This window comes from Sinocyclocheilus grahami, unplaced genomic scaffold (assembly GCF_001515645.1).
Source record: "Sinocyclocheilus grahami isolate Dianchi unplaced genomic scaffold, SAMN03320097.WGS_v1.1 scaffold490.1, whole genome shotgun sequence".
NCBI lineage: Eukaryota > Metazoa > Chordata > Actinopteri > Cypriniformes > Cyprinidae > Sinocyclocheilus > Sinocyclocheilus grahami.
In genome coordinates, this window is record NW_015505669.1 from 707881 (window position 1) to 715774 (window position 7894).

The following is a 7894-nucleotide window of genomic DNA, read 5'->3' on the forward strand; positions in this document are numbered from 1 at the left end:
AGTGGCCGCTTTTGAAGCCAGATTGGTTGCTGTCCAGGAGGTTGTTCTGTGCAAGAGAGAGTTGGTTGAACACAACTCCCTCAAGTGTCTTTGCAATGAATGGAAGAAGGGATGTTTTCTAAAACGTCCCTTCATCCATTCTCTGTAGTTTTCTAAAAGTGCTGGATTTAGAGAGGGTTTTTTTAAGCAGTGGGCTTACCCGAGCCTGCTTAAATGATGTGGGAAATGTACCAGTGTGAAGAGAGGTGTTGATAATGTGAGTAAGCAAAGGTATGACTAAAGAAGAAGTGGCCTGAAGGAGGTGAGTGGGGATAGGATCAAGTGGACAAGTAGTAGGATGATTGGAAAGGATAAGTTTGGAAATGTCCATCTCCGAGAGTGGAGAGAAGGAGGAGAGAGAATGTGTTATGAAGTTATCATCAGTTTGTGGTGTGGGGAATTGGTCACTGATGGTTCTTGTTTTATTTGTGAAGAAAATTGCAAAGTCATCAGCTGTAAGAGCTGATGAAAGATGAGGGGGAGGAGGACTGAGAAGAGAAGAGAAAGTTTTGAAAAGTGAGCGAGGGTCAGAGCAGTTGTTAATTTTGTTGTGGTAGTATGTCATTTTAGCAGTGGAGACATTTGCAGAGAAGGAAGAGAGGAGTGACTGAAACACACTAAGGTCGGTAGAGTTTTTTGATTTGCGCCAATTCCTCTCTGCAGCCCTGAGTTTAGAGCGATGTTCACTGAGAACATCGGACAGCCAGGGGGCAGAGGGGGTAGTGCGTGCTGGTCTAGATGAAAGTGGGCAAAAGTTGTCTAAGCAAGATGTTAAGAGTGGAACAAAGAGTGTCAGTAGCACTGTTTGTGTCCAGTGCTGAAAACTGAGAGGGTGAAGGAAGTGAGGATGAAACCATAGAGGATAGGTGCGAGGACGAGAGTGAGTGTAGGTTACGTCGAAAGGTGACCTGCGGAGGAGTGTGTGCTGTGTCAGAAGTTAGTGTAAGGTTAGAAGTGATGAGGAAGTGGTCTGAGGTGTGCAGTGGAGTAACTAAAGTGTTGTCAGTGGAGCAATAGCGTGTGTAGATGAGGTCCAGTTGGTTACCTGATTTGTGAGTAGCCATAGTAGACACTCGTTTGAGATCAAATGAGGCGAGCAGAGTGTTGAAGTCAGCAGCCTGGGGTTTTTCTAGGTGGATGTTGAAGTCACTGAGCAGTACCAGAGGAGTACCATCCTCAGGAAAGTTTGAAAGTAACACATCCAACTCCTCCAAGAAGTTGCCCAGTTGACCTGGGGGACGATAAATGACTACAAAGTGAATTTTAACAGGGTGGGTAATAGTATTTGCATGTGATTCAAATTAACTGTTGTGATACGCACGAGAACAAACGCGACTTGAGCACGTATTTACCAAGGTAAAACACAGTAAGTGAAACCATGTTTCCTAGCAACGACAACTTCCCACAGATGTCTCTCCGTCACTACCATAGCCGCCATGGACCTGCCGCTAGCAGAGGCGGCCTGCTTAGTAGCATGGAGAGCGAGATCCGTGGTGCGGCGCAATTCATCTACCTCATCAGGAGAAAGGCCCTCACCTTTATCCAGGTCTTTCAGCAGGTCAGTCTGATATGCCTGGAGCACCACCATTGTGTGAAATGAAGCGACAGCCCGACCTGCTTCTGCTGCGTATGCCCTGCCATTCAAGCGAGATGTATCCTGAAGAGGCTTAGATGGCAAGGAGGGAGTCTTAAGAGAGGACGTCTCACCCATAGAGAGATAGCTGGCCAGCGTCTCTCTATAGGGGCATCTTCTCATAGCCGTTTTCGCGCATCGCCTTGATGTTGGCATAACTCGTATGCTGGAATCGATAGATGCTTGAGGAAAATGGCCTCTTCCATTCCTTCTCGATCTCTGTTAGAAAATTAGGAAGAAAGGAAGGCTCACCTGAGCTGGAGGGTTATGGCCAGAAAGATAACTTTCATCAAGATGACCTCGCGACGTCACTTTCTTTGCCCGCTTCCACAGCAAGTCAAGCCTCACCGTGGCGTGATCCATAACTTTCAAAAGCTCATCATACGCAGGGCAGGAGGATTGGAAAGGCTCAACCTCAGCTTCTTTGCCCTCCTCAGACATTTCCTGGGCCGAACCCAGCAGAGCACTGGCCCCTGGATCAGACGATATTAATGAAATAACATCATCCACCAGCGGCTCACTCTTGCCCACAGCCGACGATCGTGAGAGGGCAAACCCCTCTTTAAACACATCAACCAGATCCACCTGCGATCCCCACAAGCTCATTCTCCTCCGTGTCTCAGCAGCGGCGGGTCCTGAATTGCAGGAAGCAGATGGCTGCCCCTCTTTCCTCGAAAAGAGAGACAAACGAGAGCAAAGCTTTTTCATGGGAAAAACGCTCACAGTGCATGCCGATTGTCCCCTCGGGGACATCGTGTGCCTGCTCTTTGCCCAAACAAACAATGCATAGATTGTGTGTGTCATCAGATGTTAAATAACGACGTCACGGATGCACACATCCTCTAAACGCTTTGCTAGTGCTCGCCATAATGATATGAATAGAGATCGCTCTTACCACAGAAGTTCACGCTTCAAACAAAACAGTCAGTGAAGACGAAGAAGAGGAAGATGTGTTCTCTCGGCGCCTATTTATACTATAGTCGCACCGGTAGTGACGTCATGGCTGTTGCCGACCAACGTGTTGTTGGTGTTTTTTCAATGTATACTTCAGACACGGGTCACGATGAGGCGTTCTCCATAGCGACCCCTAGAGGACGCAGTTCAAAGTTTCCTTGAAAGGGAACCCGTGCTGTGTGAACAGAATCGGACTGGAAAACTAGTTGTCTGATATTACTTTGGTCACTGTATGGTTACTGGTAAGGAATTTGGGCTTGACTGCCACTGCATGTTCATACAGACAGTATTTGAGATGCTACTGTAAGTTGCTGTGTGAATGGGACATTTTGAGACTCACACCTTGAAGTAAATGCAGATGTCATTCCCAAAAACTGACAGTGTGAACGTAGCCAATGTTCCAAAAGATTTCAAATACTGTTCTTTTGAACTTTCTGTTCATCCTGAAAAGGTGTATCATGGTTTCTACAAAAATATAAAGCAGCAATATTTTTTAGATTGTAATTTCATAATATTAATGTTTTATCTGTATTTTGGATCTTATAAATTCAGGCTTCAGTTTGTCATGGTGATGATATGAATAGAGATCGCTCTTACCACAGAAGTTCACGCTTCAAACAAAACAGTCAGTGAAGACGAAGAAGAGGAAGATGTGTTCTCTCGGCGCCTATTTATACTATAGTCGCACCGGTAGTGACGTCATGGCTGTTGCCGACCAACGTGTTGTTGGTGTTTTTTCAATGTATACTTCAGACACGGGTCACGATGAGGCGTTCTCCATAGCGACCCCTAGAGGACGCAGTTCAAAGTTTCCTTGAAAGGGAACCCGTGCTGTGTGAACAGAATCGGACTGGAAAACTAGTTGTCTGATATTACTTTGGTCACTGTATGGTTACTGGTAAGGAATTTGGGCTTGACTGCCACTGCATGTTCATACAGACAGTATTTGAGATGCTACTGTAAGTTGCTGTGTGAATGGGACATTTTGAGACTCACACCTTGAAGTAAATGCAGATGTCATTCCCAAAAACTGACAGTGTGAACGTAGCCAATGTTCCAAAAGATTTCAAATACTGTTCTTTTGAACTTTCTGTTCATCCTGAAAAGGTGTATCATGGTTTCTACAAAAATATAAAGCAGCAATATTTTTTAGATTGTAATTTCATAATATTAATGTTTTATCTGTATTTTGGATCTTATAAATTCAGGCTTCAGTTTGTCATGGTGTCTCTATCATTGCATTGCTGATACTGGTAGTGTTTGACCCTTGTATTGTTCCTTCTGCCACTAGGTGGATTGAGCAGGTGAATCTGAAGGTCAGAGCCACCTGTGGCCACCCACCAGAACTCAGAGGTCAAAGGCTCAAAGACGTCCATGTTTTTAAAAGCTGCCTAGAGCAAAAGCATCCTCCTATTCAGCACCCAAAACCAACCAAGGCCGCAAAGACTGAATCTGCTCTAATCAACCCTCCAAAAGTCATCAAGATAGTTAAAGCCAAAGGCAACCAACGCAAAAGAGCAAAACCTAATACAGTGCAGAAAAGTACCACAAAGAAAAGGAAGTCTGAGTGATTCTGCTGTATTTACATCACTGTAACTGATGTAGATAAATATAACCTGAACCCTATTTTACACAAAGTCTACATCGAAGGTACAGTGGGTACGGAAAGTATTCAGACCCCCTTAAATTTTTCACTCTTTGTTATATTGCAGCCATTTGCTAAAATCATTTAAGTTAATTTTTTTCCTCATTAATGTACACACAGCACCCCATATTGACAGAAAAACACAGAATTGTTGACATTTTTGCAGATTTATTAAAAAAGAAAAACTGAAATATCACATGGTCCTATGTATTCAGACCCTTTGCTCAGTATTTAGTAGAAGCACCCTTTTGATCTAATACAGCCATGAGTCTTTTTGGGAAAGATGCAACAAGTTTTTCACACCTGGATTTGGGGATCCTCTGCCATTCCTCCTTGCAGATCCTCTCCAGTTCTGTCAGGTTGGATGGTAAACGTTGGTGGACAGCCATTTTTAGGTCTCTCCAGAGATGCTCAATTGGGTTTAAGTCAGGGCTCTGGCTGGGCCATTCAAGAACAGTCACAGAGTTGTTGTGAAGCCACTCCTTCGTTATGTTAGCTGTGTGCTTAGGGTCATTGTCTTGGTGGAAGGTAAACCTTCGGCCCAGTCTGAAGTCCTGAGCACTCTGGAGAAGGTTTTCGTCCAGGATATCCCTGTACTTGGCCGCATTCATCTTTCCCTCGATTGCAACCAGTCATCCTGTCCCTGCAGCTGAAAAACACCCCCACAGCATGATGCTGCCACCACCATGCTTCACTGTTGGGACAGGTGATGAGCAGTGCCTGGTTTTCTCCACACATACCCCTTAGAATTAAGGCCAAAAAGTTCTATCTGGATCTCATCATACCAGAGAATCTTATTTCTCACCATCTCACCAAACTCCATACGGGTTTTCATGTGTCTTGCACTGAGGAGAGGCTTCCGTCAGGCCACTCTGCCATAAAGCCCCGACTGGTGGAGGGCTGCAGTGATGGTTGACTTTCTACAACTTTCTCCCATCTCCCAACTGCATCTCTGGAGCTCAGCCACAGTGATCTTTGGGTTCTTCTTTACCTCTCTCACCAAGGCTCTTCCCCCCCGATAGCTCAGTTTGGCCGGACGGCCAGCTCTAGGAAGGGTTCTGATCGTCCCAAACGTCTTCCATTTAAGGAATGGAGGCCACTGTGCTCTTGGGAACCTTAAGTGCAGCAGAAATTTTTTTGTAACCTTGGCCAGATCTGTGCCTTGCCACAATTCTGTCTCTGAGCTCTTCAGGCAGTTCCTTTGACCTCATAATTCTCATTTGCTCTGACATGCACTGTGAGCAGTAAGGTCTTATATAGACAGGTGTGTGGCTTTCCAAATCAAGTCCAATCAGTATAATCAAACAAAGCTGGACTCAAATGAAGGTGTAGAACCATCTCAAGGATGATCAGAAGAAATAGACAGCACCTGAGTTAAATATATGAGCGTCACAGCAAAGGGTCTGAATACTTAGGACCATGTGATATATCAGTTTTTCTTTTTTAATAAATCTGCAAAAATGTCAACAATTCTGTGTTTTTCTGTCAATATGGGGTGATGTGTGTACATTAATGAGGAAAAAAAATTAACTTAAATGATTTTAGCAAATGGCTACAATATAACAAAGAGTGAAAAATTTAAGGGGGTCTGAATACTTTCCGTACCCACTGTATTAGCAATTTTCATTTTAGAAAATGTCCAACCGTTGATATCATTCATTTCAGTGTCTATCCAAACAAACAAATACATATATATGCTAGAACCTCTTTAAGTATGAATACCTATGAATAATATTAATGAACGGACAAAATATAAAAGTATTAAAAAAGCAGATGTTAATTTTGTTTTAAAAATCATATTTACCCTCAGTCTTTGAGTTATACATTTATTGTTCGTTTGTCGGTTTGAGGCTCGTGCGACTGGCTGAATTGTCGTCGAGATGTTTTTGTTCCTGATTGGTCTATTCTTCATCATGTGACTGCATGAAACCACTCTGTTCAATCAGCTGCACTGCTCACACTGGCAGAATATGAAGTCTGAGTCCATGGGCGTGCCGCCTGATTTGGTTTCTGTGGTAACTAGTGGCGGTCATAGGCAGTGGCGGAGCCTCGGGATGCACTATAATAATAGGGGGAACCTGAAAGTTAATAAGAAAGGAATGTACCATTTCAATACACCACGACAATGACTGCATATTAATATATTAAATGCATATTTGTTTTAAGCATCATATAGTATTGATTTCATGTATGGCCAGGATTTTGCTATCAAAATAATTAATGCAAATTCCATCAACTTCAGCCAAGATCCAGGAATTACAAACCAATAAAATTGAAATAATTATGTAAACGACTGGAAAAAATATTTTTAACACATATAATCGCTCTATGAACACACAATGCTATTTTTATTTAATTTACCATGTTGTTTACAGAATACCCAAATATATATATATTTCATGTCATTTCAGCTAATATTCAGATGCTTACGGCATATTTAGCTTGTGCACTAAAACATTCACAGCTAATTGTTATTGCATAATGATTATTGGTAAAGATTCACCACATAATACTACAAAAAGTCATAAATGCAAAAACTGTTGCAGAGTCAAGCGTTTTAGACAGCAAAAAAACCAAAAAAAAAACAATAAGATCTGTTAATCTTAAAGGACTGTTAATTAATTTCTAGCAAACATATAACTCTCAACATACAGTTAATCAGTTAAAGTGACTACAATTTATTTGGGATGTCCTTTCAACTGTTTAGTAAGCTTTCTAAAACTATTTATTTATTTAATAATTATATTTGATTACTTTTTTTGCATTCAGTACTTTTTAAATGTAATACATTTTTTTCTATAATTTTTTTTTATTATATTATTTTTAAATATATATTTATGTAATTTCAAAAGTTGATTGATTGATTGATCGATCGATTGAGGACAGTGGTGTCTAATACAAAGCATCAGTTTTATTGTAGTAACAAATACTTTACCTATGATACTTTGGCAGAAACTGTGTTTTTGTAAGGAGACACTCACTCAGTATTGCTGGGTTGCTAAATCTCCAGGCTTCATTATAGGTTGTGTACTGTGGATGGCTGTAGGGATTCCCTGAAAATTCGCTCCCTGAAATGGGACACAGACATGCACGTTAAAATAATGCACCATCAATTTTACATCACAGTTGCTGAAATGTTGATACAAAAACCATACTTGTTTATACAATGTCAATATATAGATTTTTCTTGCTCACTTCGTAATGTCTCATTTCTAAAACCCATTGTGTCCAAAGTTTGTCTCTTGTTGTGTAATTTGATTGTGCAGGAAGAAAGTCAGAGCGTCGTGCTGAACAATGTTGGTCCAATGCTGTTTCTCTTTTATGGGATAATAAAGAGGTGTTTTTATATGCGCCGGCCGCGTTGAGGGCTGTCAGTAAATCTCTCTGTGAAGTAGCACGTCCGCAGAGAGTCTGCTTCTGCTGCTCTTATTACCTGGAGCGGCTAAAAATAATGCAAGATCGAACCACATTTTATGAATTAGTTTGAGCTCAGTGATCACAAAATGCCTTTCGTCTGGAAATCTGTTGGACCAGTTAATATTTAGTCAATCGCGGTTTGATGGTCTATAGTTAAAGGCTTCCTGCATTCACACACCGGTTAAATGCTGCTTCTGTGAATGTCT

The 7894-nt window shown here is 41.8% G+C and overlaps 1 long non-coding RNA gene and 1 pseudogene across 1 annotated transcript; one reads left to right on the forward strand and one right to left on the reverse strand.

The window, feature by feature from the left end:
• Nucleotides 1–4197, forward strand: part of LOC107554017 (chondroadherin-like protein) — a 14537-nt pseudogene extending 10340 nt beyond the window's left edge.
• Nucleotides 4198–5857: 1660 nt separating this feature from the next.
• Nucleotides 5858–7708, reverse strand: LOC107554027 (uncharacterized). The gene is made up of 3 exons (XR_001605026.1): nucleotides 7467–7708; nucleotides 7253–7339; nucleotides 5858–6349 (listed from the first exon to the last, which is right to left on the reverse strand). It is a non-coding gene; the product is annotated as an uncharacterized lncRNA (long non-coding RNA).
• Between the last annotated feature and the right edge of the window lie 186 nt (nucleotides 7709–7894).